The sequence below is a fragment of the Daphnia magna genome, linkage group LG2 (genome assembly GCF_020631705.1).
Source record: "Daphnia magna isolate NIES linkage group LG2, ASM2063170v1.1, whole genome shotgun sequence".
Classification (NCBI taxonomy): Eukaryota; Metazoa; Arthropoda; class Branchiopoda; order Diplostraca; family Daphniidae; genus Daphnia; species Daphnia magna.
This window is the reverse complement of record NC_059183.1, coordinates 3,948,949-3,973,137: the sequence shown is the minus strand read 5'-3', so window position 1 is coordinate 3,973,137 and position 24,189 is coordinate 3,948,949. Positions and strand designations below refer to the sequence as shown.

At 40.4% G+C, this 24,189-nt stretch overlaps 1 long non-coding RNA gene and 1 other non-coding gene across 6 annotated transcripts; both read left to right on the top strand.

Annotated features, from left to right (window-relative positions):
• The first annotated feature begins 12,310 nt into the window (after positions 1-12,310).
• On the top strand, positions 12,311-14,809 carry LOC116915751. Of its 3 annotated transcripts, none has more exons than XR_006643184.1 (3): positions 12,311-12,534; positions 12,634-14,009; positions 14,087-14,809. It is a non-coding gene; the product is annotated as an uncharacterized LOC116915751 (transcript). The 3 variants fall into 3 exon arrangements; XR_006643183.1 differs by having other exon boundaries at positions 12,634-14,499; positions 14,559-14,809; XR_006643182.1 differs by having other exon boundaries at positions 12,634-14,809.
• A 770-nt stretch (positions 14,810-15,579) lies between these two features.
• Positions 15,580-18,986, top strand: LOC116915937. 3 transcript variants are annotated; one of them, XR_004390341.2, is made up of 4 exons: positions 15,580-16,638; positions 16,720-16,882; positions 16,969-17,119; positions 17,191-18,986. It is a non-coding gene; the product is annotated as an uncharacterized LOC116915937 (long non-coding RNA). The 3 variants fall into 3 exon arrangements; XR_006643186.1 differs by having other exon boundaries at positions 16,969-18,062; positions 18,484-18,986; XR_006643185.1 differs by having other exon boundaries at positions 16,969-18,986.
• Positions 18,987-24,189: the final 5,203 nt, after the last annotated feature.

The window sequence follows — 24,189 nt, the reverse complement described above, 5'->3', positions numbered from 1 at the left end:
CCACAGCCCTAGCGACAATAGAGCAAGAGCGATTTCACCCAAATGGTAAAATTTTTTGTGTGTACGTTCTCATAAATAGTGAAAACGTCCCTAATTTTTTCCAGAATTTTTTTTAAATGGGAAGGGTGGGTAAAAATTCGATGAAAAAGTCTTTAGAAAGCCGAGAGGACCTTATGCAAATGACGTCAATTTGGCTTTTTTTTTAGCAAACAGCTAGGGCTACGAAGACGCAAAAGGGCTTTAAAAAAAAAGAGCTACGTTAGCTCTACCTGTGGTCTAATTTTAAATTTTTTTTTCTTTTTATCCAACGATTTTACAGGTGATTAAAAAACGAAATTATGGAAATCCCTTTTTTGCAGCATCAACCGGAGTTGCCGAATTCCTAGAAACCATTTGTTTTTTTTCCTACAGTTTTACCAGAGTAATAGAATACTATGTATAATATACAGTACCCACGCCAGGTATTGGATCACCTCGGTCCAAAAACGGCGTTTTAACCCGCGCGAAACAGGCCTAACGATGTCTCGCGCGTGAATTTTTTTTACATACTAAGATTGCTCGTACGAGGTTAATTTTTTTTTCAGAAAGATAAAGAACTAGTCTTTATCTTTCTGATTTTTAATTTGTAAAAAGTATAGTTTTTATATGGGAAAAAGGATCATTTTGAAATATTGGATCACCCCCGACATTTGCTGCATTCGTTGTCCCTACCCGCGGCTATGCCGTCGGGTTTGGGAGAGGATCGAGGGGTGAGAAAGGGAGCCAAGTTACAACCAAGTTACCCGACGGCATAGCCGCGGGTAGAGTTTTGTCTAACCCTTGAAGAAATTTTTGTCGCAGCATTTGGAGTCTTGTTGTTTCATCAATTTTTGTTTCTTCTTCCTCCTTTGGGTATCCATGTTCAAAAATATTTTTGAGGCGGAAACCATAGTCAAGAATAGCTTCGCCTGAATGTCGTTTTACTTCTTCAAGTTGGGTTTGGAAAAATTCTTGATTTTCATTTCCATGGAAACGTTCCTACAGCCGCTTTACTTCTTTATAATCTTGAGTGACGCTTTCTAGGATATTTTGTAGAATGTCATGAGCAGAACCGGCCATTTTGGTCATCAACAAATTCATTTTTTCTTTTTAGTTCCAGTTTGACATAGCGACAATATTTTCGAATAGTTCAATCCAGCGGTCGAAACGCCCTCCCGTAAAATTTTGTAGTTGGATGAGCATAGTTTGCGCGCGTGGTCCTTTTTGTAATTCTTGCAGATCTCCTACCGGGATGACATTTGTCACCAATGAATACTGAAGTGGATCCATTTTAATTGTTTGTTTTGCGAAGAATTGCTTGTTGTTTTCTGTTGGCGTCGATTGTGCCACGGGTGGCGCGGGCTGTTTTGTTTTGGTTGAAGTTGCGTTAAGTCTCCGCGTGGTGGTGTATATGGCGTTATGCGGAATTTGCTGGCTGTCTCGTTTATCTGTAGTGTGTTTTGATTTTTCTCCGCCAGAAGGTGGTTGTGTGTATGCCTGCTGTGTTGTGAGAATGGGGCTGACGCCTTCGCAGCTGCCTTAAATTGTACTGTGTTGTAGAATGATAACGTTGGCGTTAAAGTGCGCTGGTTTTCTCGTTTGATGAGAACTTTTTGCTGCTGTGTCGTGAATTGTACGGTGTTTAGTATTGCTTCTGGAAGATCCGCTAGGTTTTCCAGGTGTGAGAGTAGATTTAAAACTAGTTGGTGGGTTAGGTCTGGAACGGCTGCAAGGTTGACCAGGCACCGTAATAGGGATAGGAGTTGAAGAAAATCGTTGATGAATGTCGTTGAGTGAGCTGTGCAAAAATCTTCCATGAGGCCCAAGGATAGGTGACGAAGAATGCCGTGAGGAGCTGGATGCTGTTTCTTCCTGCAAAGTTGGAGATGCGGAATAGTAGTCTATCGATACTTTAATTTGAGCCAGATGGCGCTGGCGTCTTGAGTCACTGTTTAGCTCATTCTGTTCCCCTCCTTTTAAATCAGTCTGTTCGCTAAAATCCAATTGACAGGCTTCTGAGTCGTCATTTTATGATCAATTTAGTGTTTTACTTTGGAAAAGGCATTGGTAATTATTCTTTCTGTATTTCTGATTATACAGTTATGCTTATGGGTGTATTTTTGTACAATTATAGTTGTCTGATGATTGCCTGAGAGTGTGGGCATCATCTTTAGTATCTGAGGGTGCATGTGGAGCACGTTGAAAGGGTTGGTGTTGGTGAGTGAGTCGTATATTTTGTATTGTCAGGTCGACTTGCTCAGGTTCTTATGCTTTCTCACCTTAGATATCCATCCCTTTCTTGATTCTTTGTTTTGACACCTGCATGTGGCAGGATTTCTGGTTTTGCTCGGCCACACTTGGTGGCACTTTGTGTGATTCCACCCAAGCCTGTTTCATCACAGGTATTCCTCGTGTCTTATATCCCTGTTTTAGTGATGTTAATTGTATATGGATATAGGCTAAAACGCAAATTCGGACACGGAGCAATTTCATTCTAATTTTGGGCAAAAAAATGCTACTTTTTTTTATATTAATATCCGTCTAATAGGGTGTTTATTGGGACATCTAATAGACAAAATTCATACTAAATGGGGGGATGCGTTATTCGGCCAAAGGGCATTTTATGAAACGCAACAATAAACGGAAAAAATTCTAATTAAAATCCGTGCGTTTTGCTTGCGGCCAAAGAACACTGACAGTGCACTTTCTGCTAGCTGATACCTAGACGGCTAAACAAATATTAAAGGTAAGATTGAACAAATTCTGTTACTAATTACACCTAAATGTAGACCAGGAAAAGCTCTATAAATTATATATAAGGGTCAATCCATGCGAAATCGACCAAAGCGTGTGGCGACCAAGTCGCCGATTTTGTTCAAACTTTTACCAGTTATAGGTCTATATGTGAAGTTTAATATGTGTAAAGGATTTTTTTTTCATGAAATACAACAAAAGTTATGGAATATTTAATTTTTAATGTTTTTATTTTTCCGCGTTTTGCGCGTTTTCTGTTTTTCAGTTTAATTTCCTCAATTATCGTTATATATTCTTAAAAATTAGTTGAAAGTGAAATTGTAGTGTAAGAAACAAAGTTCACTTTTTTAAACTAAAAATTTTATTACAATTAAGTTACGGCCAAACTTGCCGTAGTTTCAACGCAATTTTCTTGAAATTTTCACCACTTAAAAATTTTTAAATTTATATCTATTAATTTTTAAACTATTGGCTACTTATTGAGATAAATTAAATGTTGTATTAATTAAATAGAATTCTGTGTTTTGGAAGAGTGCCGATCTAGTGTAATTTGGGTTTGGGCAGACGACATTTCATTTTGACAGATCATTGTTATGATTACTTTATTCATTAATATCTCGTTTTTTTATCATTGCATCCCCTTTAATGTCTTAAGCAATTCAATTAAGAATAAAAAATTGAATCGAATGAATCAATTAGTTTTTAAAAATATTACTGTCCCAAATTAGCAAAAATGTCCGGTGAATTAGAAAATTTGTCCGGAATTAGCAGATCGGCCATACACACATTTCCCATAAGGAAGCCTCTTAGCCAAAACGGTGTCCGAATTCACGTTTTTACCCTATATGTTTCAGGATTGGTGATAAATAGAATTTCGATTTATTGTCAAGAGTGACCATCTACAGTCCACTCTCTCTATCGAGTTATTAAGGGTGCCCGCTCTTCTGGAAATCAGGGAAATCATGGAAAAATCATGGAATTCAAAAGTAGTCAGGTAATCATTGAAAAGTCAGGAATTTTGCTAAAATTAGGCGAAAATCATGGAATTTTTACGCGGCCAGGAAAGTCTTGATTTTTTTAATGAATAGATTTCTTTACCCACCGCTAGGGTAGTTGCTGTTTAGTTGTAATTACTCCTGGTAGGCCACAGCAGACGAAAAGACTAGAACTTTTGAATTTTCTCACGTGCTTTCCTACTTCCTAGTTTGTTTGTTCTTTTCAATCCCAGGAGTGATGTAAGTAAACCATTATTGAAAACATGTTTATTTAGTAGTCTAACGTTTTATTCTTTTATTATTCTATATCGCTAAGTAATGGAATGGCACCTAAGAAAGATACTTTTTTAACGACGATTGGCTAAAGGTTGAGAAGTATCGAAAATGGCTAGAAAAGGGGCAAAGTAATTTGCAGTTCAGTTGTATTTTGTGTAAAAAAGTCAAAACCAAATCAAGTTGGCAGTTGAGCAACATGGGTGTTGGGGCTCTTGACAGTCACATGAAAAGTAATGGACACAAAAAGGCAGAAACAATTTCAAACATTCAGCCATCAGTCGCAGAAACATTCCAGAAATCAAAATCTGCAAGTAACGATAAGAGTAAGTGTGCTAATGAATGTTAAAAATGTGTATTATGAGATTAATTTTCTTTATTCTTCTTCTTTAGATGTTGAAATTGTTACTACTGCTGTAGCTGCAGCTACCAATACTGTCGACAATAATAGTGCAACAGATCTTCATCTAGTGCCAGTTTTACAAGAAAATTTATCTGCAACTGTGCCACTAAATGTTGTATCGAACACCCGCCGACAGTAAAATCATTTCGTAGTGTCCACCGACCAGGTTCTAGAAGCGGAAATTCGTTGGTGTCTCAAAACTGTAAGTAAAAGTGTGTCAGTAAGATCAAACAACGAAGACCCTGAGCTCTTTAAAGTCATGTTCCCGGATAGCAAGGTAGCAAGTCAGTTTTCGCTTGGCAGAGACAAGATGTCTTATTTACTTCAATATGGCATTGCCCCAACTTTCCATGATCAGCTGGTGGCACAGGCTACTTCTTGTTGTCCTTTCGTCGTTGTTTTTGACGAGTCCATGAACAAAATTGCCCAGAAGCAGCAGCAAGATATAGTCATTCGTTTCATTGATCAAGAATCACAAACAGTGTCAACCCGCTACTTTAATTCATCATTTCTAGAAAAGCAAAAAGCAGAAGACATTCTTCGGGGTTTGAAAGATGGCTTATTGGGACTCGGCGCAAAACTGGAAAATCTTTTACAAGTTTCTATGGACGGCCCCAATGTGAACTGGAAGGTACTGGCCCTATTAAAACAAAAAGTTTGGAACAAACCCGATGGATCGACTTTCTTTTTAGAACTGGGCTCATGTGGCCTTCATATTGTGCATGGTTTGATCAGCACTGCCAACAGTAAAGTAGGCTGGAACTTTTTTTTCAGCAGCTTGTTTTCTGCAGCTTGGTATTTGATGAAAGACTGTCCAGCTCGCCGAAGAGAGTACATTAACGTCACGAAAAGCAAAGTTTTCCCATAGAAATTTTGTCACATACGCTGGGTCGAGAAAGTTGTAGTGGCAAACAGGTTTCTAATAGTTATTCAAGCTTTGACCGTGTTTTTTGAAAAAACTGAATCCACCAAGGATCACATGAAAAGTTTAAGCAGTTATTCTACTCTTCAATCAGCCACCAAGGATCCATTTCTTCGAGCGAAAGTAAAATTTTTATCTCCGTTTCACAAGAAGTTAAACCGTTCCTTCGACGATTTCAGTCATCAAAGCCTCTTGCTGTTTTTCTTTACAAAGAATATGGTGCTATTATTCGTAATATTGCCGAACGAGTTGTTAAACCAGACGTGTTAAAACCAAAGAAAGGTCCAAAGCTGAACTTGAATCAAATTTGTCTTCTGGATCTGAATGATTCTGACATTCTCCTCTCTGCTAAAAAAGTCAAAATTGGACCAGCATGTAAAAACGAGCTGAAAGATCTGTAGGAGAAAGAAAAGAACGTTCTTGTGTTTCGACAACATTGTCGTGATTTTCTTGTTGCCATGCTGCAGAAACTTAACGAACGTTCACCACTTAAATACCCTTGTGTGAGGACTACCTCCTGCTTCGATCCCGATCTTGTTTTTTTTCAACCGAAATTGGCAACAACAAGACTTGAGCAGTTTTTCCAGTTGGTGCTGGATCACCGTCAGATCGATACGGCCGTAGAAAATGCCACCAAACAGTTCCAAAAATTAGTCTACAAAGCAAAAGAGGACGTTGAGTTCTCAAAAATATTTGAATCTTGGGATATGTCTAGTGATAAGTTATCCTTGGACAGCTTTTATGCTACAATTTTGACATCCAAACATTTTCCAAATGGAATTTTACATCTCAAGATGTTAGCCCAGAAAGCACTTATCTTTAGCCACGGGCAGGCTCACGTCGAAAGTGGTTTTTCTGTTAACGAAACCTTTCTCTCTCCAAATCTTCATGAAAAGTCCCTTGTCAATCTACGCAGAATCAGCGACACCATCAATTTTTATGGCCGAGTACTGGACGTTCCAATCTGAAAAAAGATGTTGACGGCATGTCGGCTCTTCCATAGCAGCTATCGACAGGCTATAGAAGAGAGCAAGAAGAGTCAAGAGGCCAGTTATTCTACAGAAGAGCGAAAAAGAAAGTTGTTGGTGGAAGAGTTAAAAGAAATCAAAAAGAAACAGAAGCTCACGGAGCGGAAAAATTCGAATGATTTAGAACAACTATCAATGGAACGAAGAAGAATTGAGGCGCAGTTATCACACGTGTAGTTTTTTTTGTTCAATCTTTTCAAGTCATACCAAACCTAATCGAGTCACCTCAATTTATCCTTAATCATTTTAAATTAAAGTGGAAACACAGACCGTTTAACCTAGTTCAGTTTATGTTTAAAAAATGTAATACAGAAATGGCTAGTCACTAAATTTTTTTGTGATATTTTGCGCGAGCCAAAGTCAGGGAATTTCTTTTTTTTTAGTCTGGAACTCTTATTGTATCTCTTATTGTATTTGAAAAAGTATTAAGTTAAATTAATAACACGAAATTTTAAATTTTCAATCCCGTTTAGCACTTAAATTTTTTTTCCTCGTATCCTTACTTCCATTCAGCCAATTGGAAATATGTTTTTTTAAAAATTCCTCATCCAACTCGGATTTCGGAAAGTTTTCCCTAACAGATATTTTTAATAATTCATTGCAAATAAAGGTAGAGCTAAACGCGAGTCTTAAAACGTAGTGGTGACTTAAAACCCCAACGACAACTCATTCCTATTGACTTTGTAGAAAAATCTACTAAATGTATTACTCTTCCTTTCCACGATGGGATGATTGAACGGTGGTTAGTCATCCCCATACTCCATACCACGTAAATTGAATTTATTTTAATTCATTTGACATCCCTCAACCCCATGTGTACGTAGTGAATTCATTTTTATTTATTTGACATTGGCATGTTTTGCCCGACGAGTCTGACCAACACAAAGGTTTTTATTTATTGACGTGATTTTGAATGATGAATGTAGTTATGCTATGAAATATAGCATAACATAGTCTGACAAAATCTATGTTTTCAAGTGTGATCTCTTTAACTGAATACATTTATTTAACTTGATCACGTTGTCATTTTTTAACAGTTAGTCATCAACAAAGAAGTTGAGGAACATTTTAAAAATGTGTGCATATACTCATTTTGAAGCTCTGGGTCATCTCTATTTTCTTCCCTTGTCCTCTCAACAGTCATCACGGTCTTATCACGATCTTTAACAGTTACCACCGATCTTCTACTTCCATATCCGGAAACCGGAAGCTTTTCAACAAATTATAAATATTCTTTCGACCTTTAACAATGTTTCCATTTTGCCTTGACCAAGATTTGAACCTTCAACCTTCAGTGCTGAGCTTAACTCTTAACCATTAGCCTAACACTGACTTATATAAGATGTCATCTGGCTGCATGGTATTACACTGTAATATATGAGAAAACATTTAAGTCTGTTTGCTATTGGGAATCCAGAAATGTACCATACCGGGGATACAGACACAGATCAGATTATTACTGACATAGGTGTTACAAGGAAATACAAACCCGTAACATACCTGGGCCACAAACCCATAACAGATAATCACTGAAGTATGTTTACATAGAAAACACAGGCCTGTAACATACCTGAGATACAGACACAAAACAGATGATTTATGTCATATGTTTTACAAGGAAAAAACAGACCTGTACCATATCAGGGTACCTACTGAGAACAGATGATTTCTGTCATATGTTTTACAAGGAAATACAGACCCGTACCAGACATGTAGTACAGACACATAACAGAAATATATTTCACTCGGTAATACAGAGTAAAAACATGCATGTAACATACGTGTTAGACAGAAGAAAAACAGAATGTATTTTTACAGAGTAAAAACAGACAAGTGACAAACATGGGAAACAGAGCAAAATCAGAAACAATTTTCTCAAGTAAAAAACAGATCTGTAACAGGTCTGTAGTACAGTGAAAAACCAGAATTATGTATTACAGAAAGATTACAGATCTGTTCCAGATCAGTGAAACAAACTTTTACCAAATCCTGTAAAACAGAGCAATTCCAGACAAATTTCCTGTAAAACAGAGATGTAACAAGCCTGATACGGATCTGTTTCACAAGTATGTGAAACAGATCGGTTACAGGAGTCTGTAACAGCTCTGTGTGCTACCTGGGTTGAAAAAGTCATGGAAAAGCGAGACACATTATGAGCGGGCACCCTGAATCCTGCTGTTCTGAGCCTTCATTGGAGTCAGCGTCTTGAAGAAATGAGTGTAACGATTGGCTTCGTTCAAAAATTGAAGGTTGTGTTAGAAATTGTGTTGGATTGTAAGGCTTTCTTGAGTGCAAATAGGGCTAGCCGTAAATGTTCTACAGGTAATGGGGAATGCGGCTGGTAATTGATAGGGTGGGTTAATGACAGCGCGTGCTTCACATATATCTGTAGTATCGACGCATTGATGTTCATTTAATGAGCTAAGTAAAGTGCTGTCAAAATTAAAGTCGGTAGAATTAGGCGAAGGTAAAGGTTTCTGAATTTCCACTTTATTTACTTCAATGGCTGTCAGTTGAATTGTAAAGGTTAGTTTAGGGTCATTAACTACAGGTAGGGAGAAGGGGAGTTGTGGAGAAGAGCCCTGTAATAAAGCGCGTGGTGGTTTTTCACTGTCACTTTCAAAATCTGAGGTAGAAGGGGACTGTCGAAGCCAGTCAATAGTGCGAGCAAGAAGTGAAGGACTATTACTAATAGATGTCCTAATATCTTGCCACTTAAATGATTTTGGCTTCCTAATAGTTTTAGTATTTGTTTATCCCAAGCTGTAATAACTTGGCTGTTTTAAGGCTAACAGTTGAACGAGTGGAACTCTTTTGGTGAGCGGATGGTTCAGATAAATCAAGATTTACTTAGAGACAGATACAGAAGCAAGATTATCAGAGTTGGGCAAAAAGGGTTCAGACGTGTCGGACAGTACTCTTTTTTTTTATTTACTAAAAAATTTAGGCTTAGCACCCGTATACAATGACATTGTGGATAAGTTCAAATACCACTGCCACCAGGAATCATGGATCAGCATCAACGCAACGTCAGTCACGGAAACGTTAAGTAAGGCTTTAAAGGGTATGGGTGAGCAATTAGGCAAACTCGTATCTAGTCGATCACAGACTCTACCAGCTAGACAAGAAGTTTTCGTCCGGTCTACCTTGAAGTCACTCGAAGCAACGGTACTTCAACGCAGAACTCTGCTCGACGCCGACACCTCTTCAAGAGGGCAGCCTTCAAGACCATTGCCTATCATGCATCCAGCCTGCGGCCCTTCCATTGGGGATGGCACGTCTTCGGACACGTCCCCTGAGCACCAGCCTGCTACTGGCAGCCCACATGAACTTCACAGCCGTACTACCCTGATGGCCATAGAATCGAAGCTGACGACATACCTGAAGGAGAAGTGGAACGAGAAGAGAAAAAAGGCAGGTGCAGAATTGAACGTTCTGGACCTGGAAGACTTGGTAACAGTGAAATCCATGAGTAGACAACATGGTAAAAAGTCGTCCTTGCCCACGACGGCATCCAAATCAGTACGGTTTGATGAGAAGAAGCCAGCCAAGAGACAGAACGCTTCTCAAACGTCAACCATAGGACACTTCGACAGAGGAAGGCTCTAAAGTAACGGCATGATCACCTTCGTTAGCCGCTCCCATGGGAAGACGACAGATGACGGAGGAGAAAGTAGCCGAAAAGACTGACAAGTGGAGGTGCCTCGCTTGTAACGGCAGGGCTTACAACTTGGCCAGTTGTAACGTATTTATGTCTTTCACGCCCACGAAACGGGCTGAAGTCATATTTAAGTCCGGAAGGTGTCTACTATGCCTCACCGGCAAGCACGAACGCAGGGAGTGTTCCAGAGACATCAAATGTACCATTGGTAGATGCGCTGGGTCAAGACACCATCAACGTCTACATCGAATGCATTCCTTGGGACACTAAACCAGAGGGAAACGGTAAAGCGAACTGTACGTTTCAAGATCGTTCCCGTTCGTATTAGCGTCGGTGCAAGATTCTTAGCGTCGACATTTTCGGATTCCTGGATACCATAAGCGACACCACGCTGATTGGGGGTGACGTAGTAAAGAAGTTGGGATTAGTTGGACAGCCTAAACGCATCAACGTTGTCTCGTATGATGGAGCCATGTCGAACGTGCAAGCATCGTTGTGAACTTCTCCCTCTCGTCAGTCGACGGAACAAGTCAGTTTAAAGGCAAACACGCCTACGCCGTTGACAATTTGAAGGTGACGCCGAATGACGCCACACCTGACAGAAAGAAGAAAATAAACCGAAAATTGGCCAAATGTCACCGTCGGAGATCTGGTACTCGTCATCGAACCGAATACCCTACGTGGACAGTGCCCATTAGGAAAAGTGATCGAAGTTCTACCCAGTGAATCGGATAACGTTGTTCGAGTTGTAAAAGTCCAGATCAGCGATCACAAACCCCCTGTATTCGTCCAGTAACTAAGCTCTGTGTTATGGCTACGGCCAAAGAGGAGGACGTTTACGTAAAAAAAAAAATATTGGGTCGTCAGAGTCCAAATCGGTGTCATGAAGTCAAAAAATGTATTGTAAATAGTAAAAATCTTAGTATGAAGTGTAAATAGCGAGCTTTACTCGTTTTTGTTTGTTTTTCTTTTTTGGAGTTCGGTTTTTTTAATGTTTAGTACCTGTGGACAGGTGGGCCTGCTGTCACTTACAGTGCTGCCTTAATGGGCAGGATTGTAGGTGGCAGGGGCCTTCTTATTTTCGTTTACGTGTGAAGTAGCCCTTGCCACTTTGACTTAGTGTAATTTTATAAGTAGTAGACGAGGACATCTCGTCCACCTCCCCCGTAATTTGGTAACCAAATGTATCTAAGTAATTCGTATGCCGTAGACAAGTACGCCTTGACTAACCCTCCCCCCCCGTAATTGTAACCAACTAATAGTCAGTTCCTCCCTCTCGTTTTCACACGCTGGTGGTCATTTTCCCTGTCCAACTTAAAAACGAAGAAATATAGTTTGTTTCAAATCCCAACCGTCTCATCAATCATTCATCTTTTCATCACCCTCATACCTCGTCTCTGTTTCCAACGTCCATCTGCACGTGACGTTCGGAACAATTAGTAACATCTTGCAAAGCTCTTTTCTTTGCTTTGGGTTGTTCAACGCCAACTTCTGTATGGAAAATTACAAAATCTTTTAATAATAAATATATATCAACATTATATTTAAATTACCAAGATGATGCTTAGGATTTGAACCTGCACTTGATCTCCAGTATTTGACAGGATGAAACACACCTAGAATATTGCACCCTTTGAGGATGTCAGAATCGTAAAAATGGCTATTGCACAACCTTGATGTTTTATGCAATTTTACGTTTGGTATTAGCTCTTGCTATGCATTCAAACTATTGCCTGGCACTCCAAATAACGCATACCTCTCTCTATTCCCGTCGTTTTATGAATATCTATTTCTATTAATAATGTAATAGGGAACTATACAATTTCGGTACAATGGCTTACAATGGCATTTGCTGTAAGAAGTTGAAACTATCGCCACTATGGCACTCGAATTCGAGGGGGCGGAATAGAGTTTGAAGGAGACATGTCCTTAGCGACACGTCAAGACGACGTCGCATCCGAGAGAATCTTCTGCCACAGATGATGGAGAACCATAGTAAATGACTGATGCAACCAAACCAATACAAAAAATAACATTGAATTTTTATTGTATTACAATTTTGAATTCATAAACAATTGTAAACATTTTTCAATAATATTACAAATATTTTCACTATATTTGTTATTTAGATGAGAATTGTGAATTGTTTTTTGCATTATTCATTGATTGTATTTAGGGATTGATTGTGTTTAGTGATACACTTTTCCACAATATTCTTTCCCATATGGCAATGGCAATACATAGCGTTACAGCTAAATATAACAGCCTTTAACTAGTAAGCTTTATCTCGCGTTGGCATAAAAAAGCATTTGTTTGTGTCTCAAAACATTGGAATAAGATAAATCTACTTTCCTGGTTAATAGCTCATGTCATCAGTGCAAATATTAGATTAATCTAACCGTGTTTTATGTTTATCCAGCATTTTACTGAAAAAAGTTAATTTTATGACTTACCTTTGCTCGGCAGTCTAGTTATTTCTGGTACGTATATTGCTCAGGTTCACATACCTGTTGTTTTCATGCATTTAAACACAGTTATTTTTTTCTTCCTCGGTGATCACAACATGGTATCTGCTATAGGTGTTGTTAACTCGTGGAATATTTAGAAGCCTAATTAGATACCTACCAAACCATTTTGACTGATAGGAAAACCAGTCTTTACATCGTTACTTTGGCTTATCTCATCCACTACAACAGTGTTATTGTGGGTGAGGTTACAATTCTTTAACAGCCACTAGCCTTAAAAAACGGATGGAGAACCAAATTGGCAGAGTTTCTAAACGCGTTACACGAAAACACATCGTAAAACGACGGCAGATGTACAATCAAATAAAACGTACAAATACAAGTTTATATCAACCTATTTTACAAGAAAATTCAAATGAACGGATCAAGGATGCTCAGGATATTAATGAGCAGCTATCGGTTACACGTCGAAAAAACATACACGTCGTTATTCAAGAAAACCTACAACCAGTGGACGATTTTTACCTTATTGACACGAATGACGAAGATTGCAACACATCAGTGGAAGACCATCATCTGGTTCCCGAAGAAGATTGTTCACATGATTCGGCTACCGGTAAATTAGCACACTGGGTTAAACATTTTCGAACACCCCAAATCCACGTAGACAGCCTTTTGCAGGTACTACGACAAAATACTTGACTTTCATTTTTACCGAAAAATTGCAAGACTTTAATGAAAACTCTCCGAGAAAAGCTCGCATTCCGACAAGTTGCTCCTGGCGCTTATATTCATTTGGAATTAAAGAAAGGTTTACTTTCTGAAATTTACTATGGGAAAAGAAAGCCTGAATCAGTAAATGATTTCCTACATGACTTTGTTGCGGAAGCAAATGCACTCGAAAATGAAGGCTTGCTTTTTAATAAGAAATTATTTAAAGTTGCAATATACGTTATCGTATGTGATGCGCCAGCCAAAAGCTTTGTCACCAGTGTAAAGGCACATACAGCCTTCTTTGGTTGCCACAAATGTGAAACAAAAGGCACATATGTTTTTAATATTGTTGGCAAGGCAGGTGGTAGAGTCACTTTTCCGGAACTCACGGCTAAACTCAGAGACGATGAATCTTTTTCGTTCGCAAAGCCAAAAAAACATCATCCTTCAAAAAATGGCGATCAATCATAGAACATTTGAAGATCGACCGCGTAAAAAACATACCACTTGATTATATGCACCTGGTTTGTCTTAGCGTAGAAAAAAAAATTACTTGGCACTTGGATTTCTGGAAAATTCAATTCAACCAGACTAAGTGCAGAATTATTGACCTCTTTGACCGTGTATCTCGAAGGCATTAAAAATGTTATTCCTTCAGATTTTCAACGAAAAACGAGAATGTTAATCGAATTTCCACATGTGAAGGCAACAGAGCATAGGCTTCATTTACTGTATGTTTTTCCAACAGCTTTAAGAAGTATTCTGCCCCAAAAAATGTATAATCACTATCTTTTACTTCATGTAGACATATTTGTCAACGATTCCACTTTTAAATCTTTCAATGTTTATGCAGAGGCTTTGCTGACGCAGTTCGTAGAATAATGTCATCTCATATACGGACAAAAGGTTCTTAGCTATAATGTCCATAACTTGATACATTTGGATTCTGATTGTCTGGAATATGGTTCTCTTGATAACACCAGCGCGTTTAAATTTGAGAACAGGCTTGAAATATTTAAACATAACTGTAAATTTTCAGCTTATCTTCTTTAGCAGACTGTCCGGCGCTTAGACGCAGCTGTCAAACTTGAAATTGGGCCATGTTTGACTGGTTTAAGAACAACGCTACCAAATCTATTTAAAAACCACTTGGACGGACCTATGGTCCCAGGCATTATTGGCAGTCAATTTAAAAAATACCATTTCAATTCTCTAAGGTTTTTCATAACACCTCCCGATCATTGCGTAAATTTGAAAAACAAGAAGGTAATATTAATAAGAAATTTCGTTCAAATGATAAGTGGCGGTAACATGATTCTTGGAAGTTTGCATAAAAGATATTGTTGCGGCTATTGAGACTATGGACTCGATCGTCATGTCCGGCGATCTTTTATCGGATATTTCCCGCAATCCTATCCGAGATGTCCGGCAGTCTTGTTCGTAGAGATTTCCCACGATAGCTTCTGTTCTCCAAAAGCATAAATACTCGTACGTTTCCCTTGCTGTAGCCAAAGTCTACTTATATCTGTTGTAGGGTTATGTACGTTTACGGTGAATAAACCTGTCTTAGTCACTACCCGGGTCTTCAAGTAACTCCCCGCGTTACATGGTGGAGATGCAGAACTTGTGGTAAGTCCTTGCGTTGTCACTCTTTTGCTCAGGTTTTGCGGAGGCGGGGGCTGTAGGGGGCATGTAAACGGTTCTGTATCCAATGACGGACGAAGACTGTGTTGCCTATAGCCTGCAGCCCCGTTGGATTTGTCTGTCCATGGTTGTGATTTGCGTTGACCTACAAACCAGTTCTGGTCCACAGTGTTTCGTATCTATCAGGGTTGTTAACGATACTTTGAAAAATTATCGCCGATTTCGTTACCGATACCCAGAAATTTTTTTATCGGTGATTCTGATTCCGATACATTTTTTGGCCAGTATCGGTATCGCCGATACTTTTAACGATACAAAAAAAAATTAAATTTCATTATAATTTAACGGCAGCACTTGATTGCAACCCGTGTGAAGTTGAACAAACAGCCTTCGAAGACAGAGGAACGAATTAAAAGATCAAAAATCCTTACACGACTTGTTTTTAAAGATTCTACCGATCTCATCCTCACCCAGGGAAAATTAGTTTTGCGGGTTTTAAACTGGTTTTAGGGATGGGGCTAATCGGTATATAATACAGAATCTATAGGGCTAACTTCGTCTTCTACATCAGCTTGGACAATTACTTATTTTTTTTTAGTTAAGCCATCATTACTGTTTTTACGCCATCAATTTCTTCGAAAAAACTATCTAACACCCAATTGAATTTAAATCTAGGGTGAATTGCGGAAGCAAAACGCAGTTCATCACAGAGAAAAAAGTTACTAAACCTCTTTTCAACACCATCGAGTAAAGCCGCAGCCAAAGGTTCACAGACTATTAGGTTCCCAGAATTTGTAAGGTCATCAATTTTTCTCTTGATCATGATAATTGAAAGTAACATATGCGATATGCCCAGCTCTAACTTGATTACCTGTTTCCCCTTGGAAACTTTTTAAAGCAGTTGCAATTGGCTTCATAAGCATAACATATTGTTTCATAAACAATATTTCCAGTGAATTAAAATCTGCAATGCCATTATAGTCACACAGAAAAACAATACAGACTTCGTTAACAGACGAAGTATCGCTATCGAGTATCGATCGATACCGAAACGATACCGTACCGATACCTATTTTTTAAAAGTAGCGCCGATACGGTCCCGATACCAGGTATCGCTATCGCCGATAATATCGGTATCGAAGCCGATATTACGTCATGAGTTGTCCAGTATGTTCAAAAGTGCCCCAAATCGAGTTGGTGTTAGTGCACTCCTGTAAAACAAGCATCGCTGTGTTTGCTTTGATGCAAACATTACTGTTGAATGGGCTGATGGTGAAATCAGACGTGTACTTGAAAGCTTGACCTTTGTTAGTTACTTTGCTGCAGTTTCCTACGGATACTTGTGATTGCACTAGGGGATCGTTGCTTGTGGTTAATGTTTTCAGTTTATCTTGACATTTTATCCAATCTGCGTCACAATCTTCCATGGTTAGTTGTTTGTTAAGCCCATGATGTGTGACACATTTTCCGTTTGGATATTGTCCATTTTTCAACAACCCCCAGGCGATCATGTCCCAGATGATATTTCCACTGCCATGATTTGCTTTCAGGAAACATCCAAATATGGGTGAGTTGATTGTGGTTGTAACTGCTCTTCGTTGCTCTAATCGGACTTCTTGAATATCCTGCAATGGTACGTCGGGGAAATTTTCTATAACATCCGGGTTAGTATTTATTGTTTGAAAAAACCACTGCTGGTTTTTTCTCGTATCTCCCTCCATAGCAGACTGTTCCAATTTTAAGGATTCGTCGATTCCTACGGTAAGACACATTTTTGATTCTTGAGAAATTAGCTAGCTGTTATCTTTTTCTAATATCCATCTAGTTGATTCTTCTTAACAGGTTGCAGCAAATACGTGGTCGTTTTTGTTTCCGTGATGCAAATATTAGTGTTTTGTACACGTATTGTTGGATCGACAATGTACTCAAATTTCGCTCCTGGTGGGAGATTGTCGTCCTTTGAAAGTTGACTGTACGTTATTAAACGATTTTTGCTTCCAGACTCGTAAGTAATGTATATTGTTTCATGCTTTTGTACAATTTTTCCATCTTCATTGATTATTTTTGGTCTTCTATGCGCCAATCTTATAGTTCCCCAGCCGTATAAAATGCTGTAGAGGCAAATCCCCAGTTTTTCTTCTTCGATTTGGGTGTTGAAAAGAAAGTGGACCTCTTGAAGAACAGAATGTTGTGACCGGGACTTATACAGTTCTCTGTAGTCTTCGCATACTGGTGTAGCAGGGTTGGTATTTTGAAGGCATGTTGCGATTATGTTTTTGAACATTTCGTATAATATTTTTGTTGTTTCTGCAGAAAACGCAAGGTATGTCAGTGGTATTCCAATTACTTTATATCCGACTGCTGTAACATCTTTATCAGGCTTATTGAAGAAGGATATCTCTAGCTTTCGATTGTTGTCATAGAGGCGACTGGAGTTGTTGTTTTCTGGTGAACGAGGAATCTCGAGGTAATCATTTCTTTTTAGTAAAGTTTGGGAATACGAATGTCTCGTTGGGACCTCCAAATGTAAAGATTTCTAGTGTAACGAAGGCCTACAAATTTATTTAATCAACATGCCCACATTTTACTGTCTTATATTTACTCCCCTTTTCATTTATGATATCCGCCTTTTTCCTTATGTAAACGTTTACAATTCGTACTGTATTTCATGCTCATTTCCTTGAAATGTTGTTTGTCAATTCGGAGATGAAGTCATCGACGCTTTGGTCTGACCTCAATGAACACCTGAAACTGACGTATGTGCGATGCGCATATTGCAAAATAAATAAGCAACCGGTTGATTGGTTGCATACACGTCACAATCAATATCTTAACAAAACCTTTTTTGATTGGTTACCCGTGCGCGACAACAACAGTTGCAACATGCCATGAGCGTCTGTGACCACTCCTGAAATGCGATGTTTCGTGGTGAACCCACATTTCTGACAAACAGAGTCGATTCGCAACATCCAAGCAGTTCATACGTCAATTGCTGAGTGTTTAAACCGTGAGTTTGTCCGTACAATTTTTCTTTTCTCTTGTTCTCAAACTTTGTTATTTTGTAAGCACTTTTCGTGTTTTCGCCTTCTTGAACTGTCTGTGCACTCGTGCCTTGCTCTCGCTTACACGAGCCGCATCTTATCGTTTTTACCACCGTGCGCTCCCGTAACGCTCGCGCTACATCGGTAAGCTTCTAACTTCCCTTATGTTTCTGTCATTATGATTTAGCTCGTTATCCCATTTCTTGTCCTATTGTATGTCCCTTCCCATGTAATCCTTATGGCCTTAGTCAAGTAAATACACACCAATCATTGTGGGTAATTCGCCACCGAGTTCAGTCTATTTCCAAATCTCAGATACACATTTCAATCTTTGTAATACTCTTCCCCACACAAGGATGTATTACATAATGGTGGCAGCGCTTTTTGAACTCAACCACAATGAATAATGATGTTATTACTGACGGGTCTAGAATTCCACGAACTCCTATACACCCCAGTGTGCCCCGAATTAATGTTCCCCTGTCCAGTGAGCTAACTATAGCTAGATTGCTTAATTTCGATAAGTTGCCTGTTTAACCCCAAATTGCACCTCATACATGTCCAGCTTGTACCACTCCCAAACCAATTTCTGAACCGGGAAATAAACGAGTCGTTGCGAGGGAGTCATCAGGCAGTTCAGTGGTTTCTCGGGCCGCGTTACCAGTAATCATGGCCCAACGACCACCTGCCCCCCGACTGAAGTACCGGGCTCCTCCGATCTTCTACGGGAGGAAGGATGAGGATGCAGCGGATTGGCTAGAGCGTTATGAGAGTACGGCTCTCTATAACCGCTGGAGACCAGATGAGATGGCCGAGAATTTTGGGATCCATCTGAATGGGGCGGCTAGGAAATGTTTTCTCTGCTCTGGAGCCCCGGCTGTGTGACGGGATACACCGGCAGTGGCCGCAGCGCCGGGGGGTGGTGGCTGTGCATGGGACGGAAGGACTACGAACGAGATTTCTTAGAGCCTTCCAGCCGCAACATTATGGTCGCTATCAAGAGACAAAGTTACGACAGTGGAAGAAAGGGATAGACGAATCAGGAGTGGAATACTTCTACGACGTCGTCGATTTGTGTCGTAGGGTAGACCCAGGGATGACGGAAGAGGTAAAAGTGGACTATCTATTTCGTGGTGTGAAGCCTACCCTTGTCGGGAAGATCAGGGTAACTAGCCCGAGAACTACAGCGGAATTCTTGACTGCAGTGCAGCTTCACACGGAAGCGTCGGAGTTAGCTATTCGACCCGAATGGGTCGTTAGCGTGTTGGAACCAATGAAGGGTTTACCTCCTCCAAAGGAGGAAGCTAGGACCGAATTGGGAAACCTGGTGCTGGAATGGAAAGCTGAGATCGCCAAGTTATAACGCGCGTAAAAATCTCCCAGGCCGGAGGGTGGACGGGAAAACTCGGGGGGGCCTCAAAATAATGTGTCGTTCGCATCTCGGACTTCGGACGGGAAACCTATCTGTCATAATTGTGGCAACGCGGGGCACATCGCTCGTTTCTGTAGGGCGGAGAAGGGCCAAGACCAGAAAAGTGCGACCCCGAAAGAAGATGAGAAGGGTGGTCAGCGGAGTGATCGTCGAGACAAGGGAGAGAACAGACGGAGAAACGATAGGTATAAGGAAGGTGAAAATGCCCGGCAGGCTGATCGATGGGAATCCGATGAAGATGACTAGACAATCGTGGGCATGGTGTCGGACGACAAAGGCGACTCAGGAGAGGCGGCCGTACTGCTTATTAATTCTTCCCGCCAGATAACAGAAGAGGTAGTGTGCCGGGGAATAAGGATCAAGGCCGTGATTGACCCCGGGGCGGTGGTGTCGGTGGCGTCTCCGAGCCTGCAAGAGAAACTAGGAGCTCGTCGTATGGGATGGGACGGACCGTCTTTTGTCATGATAAATGGCCAGAGAACTGCCCCGCTAGGAGCCCTCGAGCTAGAAATCGAGCATAGAGAAATGAAGGCCAGTGGGAAAGTAATTGTATTGGAAAGGAAAGGGATCGAGTTACTGCTGGGCAACGATTTTTTGAGCCAGTTCAAACGGCTCCAAATAATTTACGTCCCGACTGGTGTTGAATTATTGCTGGGAGAGTTACTCGTTAACGTAATCGAAGAACAGGAGGCCGTGAATGTGCCAAGACTGATCACGAAGATATAAGGTAGAATACTTCCGCCCAGAGCCATTGTTCCGGTGGAGATAGAAGCCACGACTCTCAATGAGGCAACGTGGATGATTGAACCCTCGGAACACCTTGCTCGAGCCAAGGGGGTGACGGCGGGTAAAGTACTGGTGTCTTCGGATCAGCCGTTAGGATAGGTGTTGATGATTAACTTAACCAATCGGTACGCCTATCTAAGGTAGGGGACCGTTTTTGGGCAGATGGAGGTTGTAGAACCCTCCATTGTCGCCGTGGATGAAGTGGGAACGCCAGATTCGCTGGGTGACGATGTTAGGGAGGACGCAGCTGAGTCAGTAAGTGGCTCAGATTCTACTCTGAGAGTGACCTCTATTCCTCGTCAAGGTTTTCGGGCTCAAGTAGCGTCGACGCTTCCCCCTGCTGATGTGGAGAAGTTGGTTGAGCTACTCCAGAAATTTGACACCAGTTTTGCTTTGAAAGAGGGAAAGCTGGGGATGTGCAAGATTGCAGAGCATCGTATAAATACTGGTACAGCCGCGCCGGTACATCAGTCTCCCTACAAGAGTGCTTGGAAAGAGAGGGTTATTGTGCAGAAAAAAGTGGACATAATGCTGGGCCGAAGTGTGATTGAACGTTCAACAATCCCATGGGCATCGCATGTGGTCTTAGTGAAAAAAAAAGAATGGAAGTTGGCGTTTTTGTGTCGGCTATCGCCGCCTCAACGTCCTATCAGTAAAGGATGATTACCCGTTACCAATGTAATAGTTTCTAGACTGTGTATTTGCCAGTAAACTAACTCTACTTAAGACGATACAACAATGCACTTATATACCAAAAGATTGAAGGTTAAGAAGGGAGGGGTTAACAATAACTTTTACTTTTATCATAAACTATTATCCTCAGGGAAGGTTGCATTCGTGACGACCTTCTTGCTGGGTGGGGCTGCTGTTGCTGGGAGGAGTTGCTGCGGTCTATTACATTCCTTCCCCCCTTCGGCAAGAAGAAATTGGTCCTCCAATTTTCCTCTTTGTCTTCTTACCTTTTCTTCTTCTCCTTACTTCTTTCCGGCATGTGGCGTGACAATGGTTAGGTGAAAACTTGTTTTTACCTGTCTCCTATTTTCTTTCCTTCACCGTTATTCTTGTTTGTTGGGCTATGTGTATATAGTATGAGGCACAAAATACAATATATGTTTCCTGTACCGTTATTCGTTGTCTTTAGGCTAATAAGAGTGTTAGTTAATAAATGATGGTCTACGTTCCTTTTTACTGGAATGCTACTACAGATTGCAATCATTCATCAATCATCTTTCTTGTATGCTTTTCTTCTCTTTTCTTCCTTTAGTTTTCTTTAATTTTAATTATATTCGCTTGCGATTGTTTCGATTTTTCTCTTGCGGCCTCTTATATAGTCCCATTCTTCGAATATGTTTCTCCTTTGTTCGTCAAACGCGTAATCCCGCGGGGTATTTCCATTGATATCAGTTATGTCTGGATATGCTCCGTGTTTCAATAAGATTTTTACTATGTGATCTTGCCTATACATTGTGGCTAGGTGTAGGGCCGTATAGTTTCCTGGTTTAGTCGTTTGATTGATGTTAATGTGGATTTTCCTTTCACATACTGCCCTAGCGAGAGTGTTGTTTCCATGTTTGGCGGCATAATGTAGGACGGTGCTGTTGTCCTTTGCCATTTGGGCAACATTGGAAATTATCCACAAATAACTAGCCACTTTTTCATGCCCGTAGGCGATGGCGACCATTAGTGGTGTTTCTCCAAGGCTATTATACGATGAAAACTTGAATTTGTGGTATCGTAATATCCTGATCAAGAGCTTGTTATTTTCTGCTGCTGCTCTATGTGCAATGGTCTGGCCATCCTCTTCTATATCTGGGTCAGCTCCGTAGTCTAACAGTAAATCCGTTATGTCCAGTTTTCCCGCTTTCACGCTTGTATGGAGTAGTGTTTTGTTGTTAAATTTTTGGTTTAGAAATTCTGCCTTCGGGTGGTAATCCCATGCAGCGGGACCCAATTTCTGGATGATGCACCTTCTTATTTCTTCCCTTGGAGCGTCTATCATTTCTAAGAAAATTTCTTGATCACGTAGTCGTGTGATGGCTTGTGTTCGTTTTTGAATAGCATCTGCTCTCGCTGCCGATAAAGTTGGGTGCGTTTTCATCGCACAGTTACTACATTTAGGTAGTGTTGCTTTTTGTGTAGCATTTGGATTAAATTCGAACGTTGGTGGATAAAAACCATAATCCCCGAAAAGTCCATCTCGTTATGTTTAACTTTCTGTTTCAATGTCACTTTCGATCACTATGTAGTTCGTTTCTGGTTGACTTTCACTATCACTTGCTTCATTATGTTGTACTGCGTCTTCACTGTTCTTCACTGTTCCATCACTAAGGTTTCTTCGTTGTTTTTCTTCACTACATTAAAAACTTCCATTTTTACTTAACACTTGATTGTCTAGTGGCTGTTTAAACACTAATGATATAGCGAAGACAATTCACTTGAAGTTTTTTTTTATTTTTTTTTATGTGTCATATTTTGAACTTTTAATACATTTACTACTTTCCCCTTTCACCCAAAAATAAAAACTTGTTTTAGTTGTTTTTTTTTGTTTTTTTAAAGGTTAGTTGTTTTTAGATTCAACTTCTGTTGAGCATCTGCAAAGGTCTTCCCATACCATTCCATAACCCACAACGTAAGTGCACGTCGTGTGTTTTCCCGTGCATTTGCGAGCTTGATCGGATTCCCAGTTTTCTTCCATAATAGGGTAAATACCACGTTGTTTCGGTGCGCTTGGTTGAGCTGGGCGTGATTGTGTGGGTCTTTCCATGGTAAGAGGTGTAGGAGCCGTCATCCTAGTGAATTGTTGTTCTATTATTTCTTCTGGTGGTTGAGTGCTTGAATTTGCGATCATTGAAGTTAATTCGTGTGCTTCTTCCCTATTGATTCCATATCGTCTTAATCTTCTAGTTTGGCGAATTTTTTCCATGATTCTTGTTAAAGGGTCACAAATGATCAATGTGCGTAGGCATACGATGAATATAATGAATCCGATAATAGATAGGATAAGAATTTTTAATATGTCGCACCATGAGAACATGGTTCCTATCTGATTATCCTGTTTTTCTGACATCACTATGTCAGAAACTGATTTTGAATTTGATTCCTGCATTAGGCCTACTAAATCGTTTAGGATATTCAATTGCTCAATATCCATTGTTTCATGCGCTGGATGGCTCTTCAAACTGTAGTCGAAATCATTCAAGTGCAACTCTTCGAACTCTGTGATAAGGTCTAAGTTCAGCATGTGAATGCTTGCTTTTTGTTTTACCCACTCTCCGTCTGTTGAATTATGTTCCCAGGTGTGATGGAATCCATTTAAATTTACCAAATGACTTTTCCAAAAGCAATCGGAATATGGATGTATAGACCATCCATCTACTCCAATTGTGCAGTTTTTATCTTCATACGTGAAGAATGGTTGAAATCCACATTTGGATTCTTTTGCGGAGATGAAAATCCGTTTTGTTTCACATTGTTGAAGTGTCATCGCTTGTCCGAAGCCTAGCAGTCTCGTACAGATGGGTAACGTCAGCATGCTGACCCTCTCCCCAACGAGAGTGACGCAAGCTGACGTTTGGATGGCGATGAGTGTTGGGTCCGGAGCCCAAGGCCTCGGGTTCTTGCTGATGGGATCAGATGTCACTGCCAAAAAAGCCTTCTGGTGGTTCCTTTTCTCCCTGACACTCTCTTTTCCCGTTGGCGTGCCACCATCTGGAGTAATCTATGCCTTCATGAACGTTGTAGCGGTGGCATACCTATGGACCATCTCCAGTGGATCAAGACCAAAGCCTCGACACTTCCTCGGGTTCCTACTGGGTGTGAGCGACATAATCCCAGGCTTGGTCTGGGCTTTCCTCGTGGGATGCATGGTGTTATTAGCCCAGAAGATCTGGCTGAGTACGACCGCGGGCAGGCTCATCCTACGGAGCCAGGCTGAGAATCAGATCATTGCCTTAATTGTGACCGCAGCAGTGCTGACCACAGTGACTGAAATTCGCAACTCTCCCACTGTAATGTTCGTAAGTCTGACAATGATAGCCCTTGGCACACTAGCAT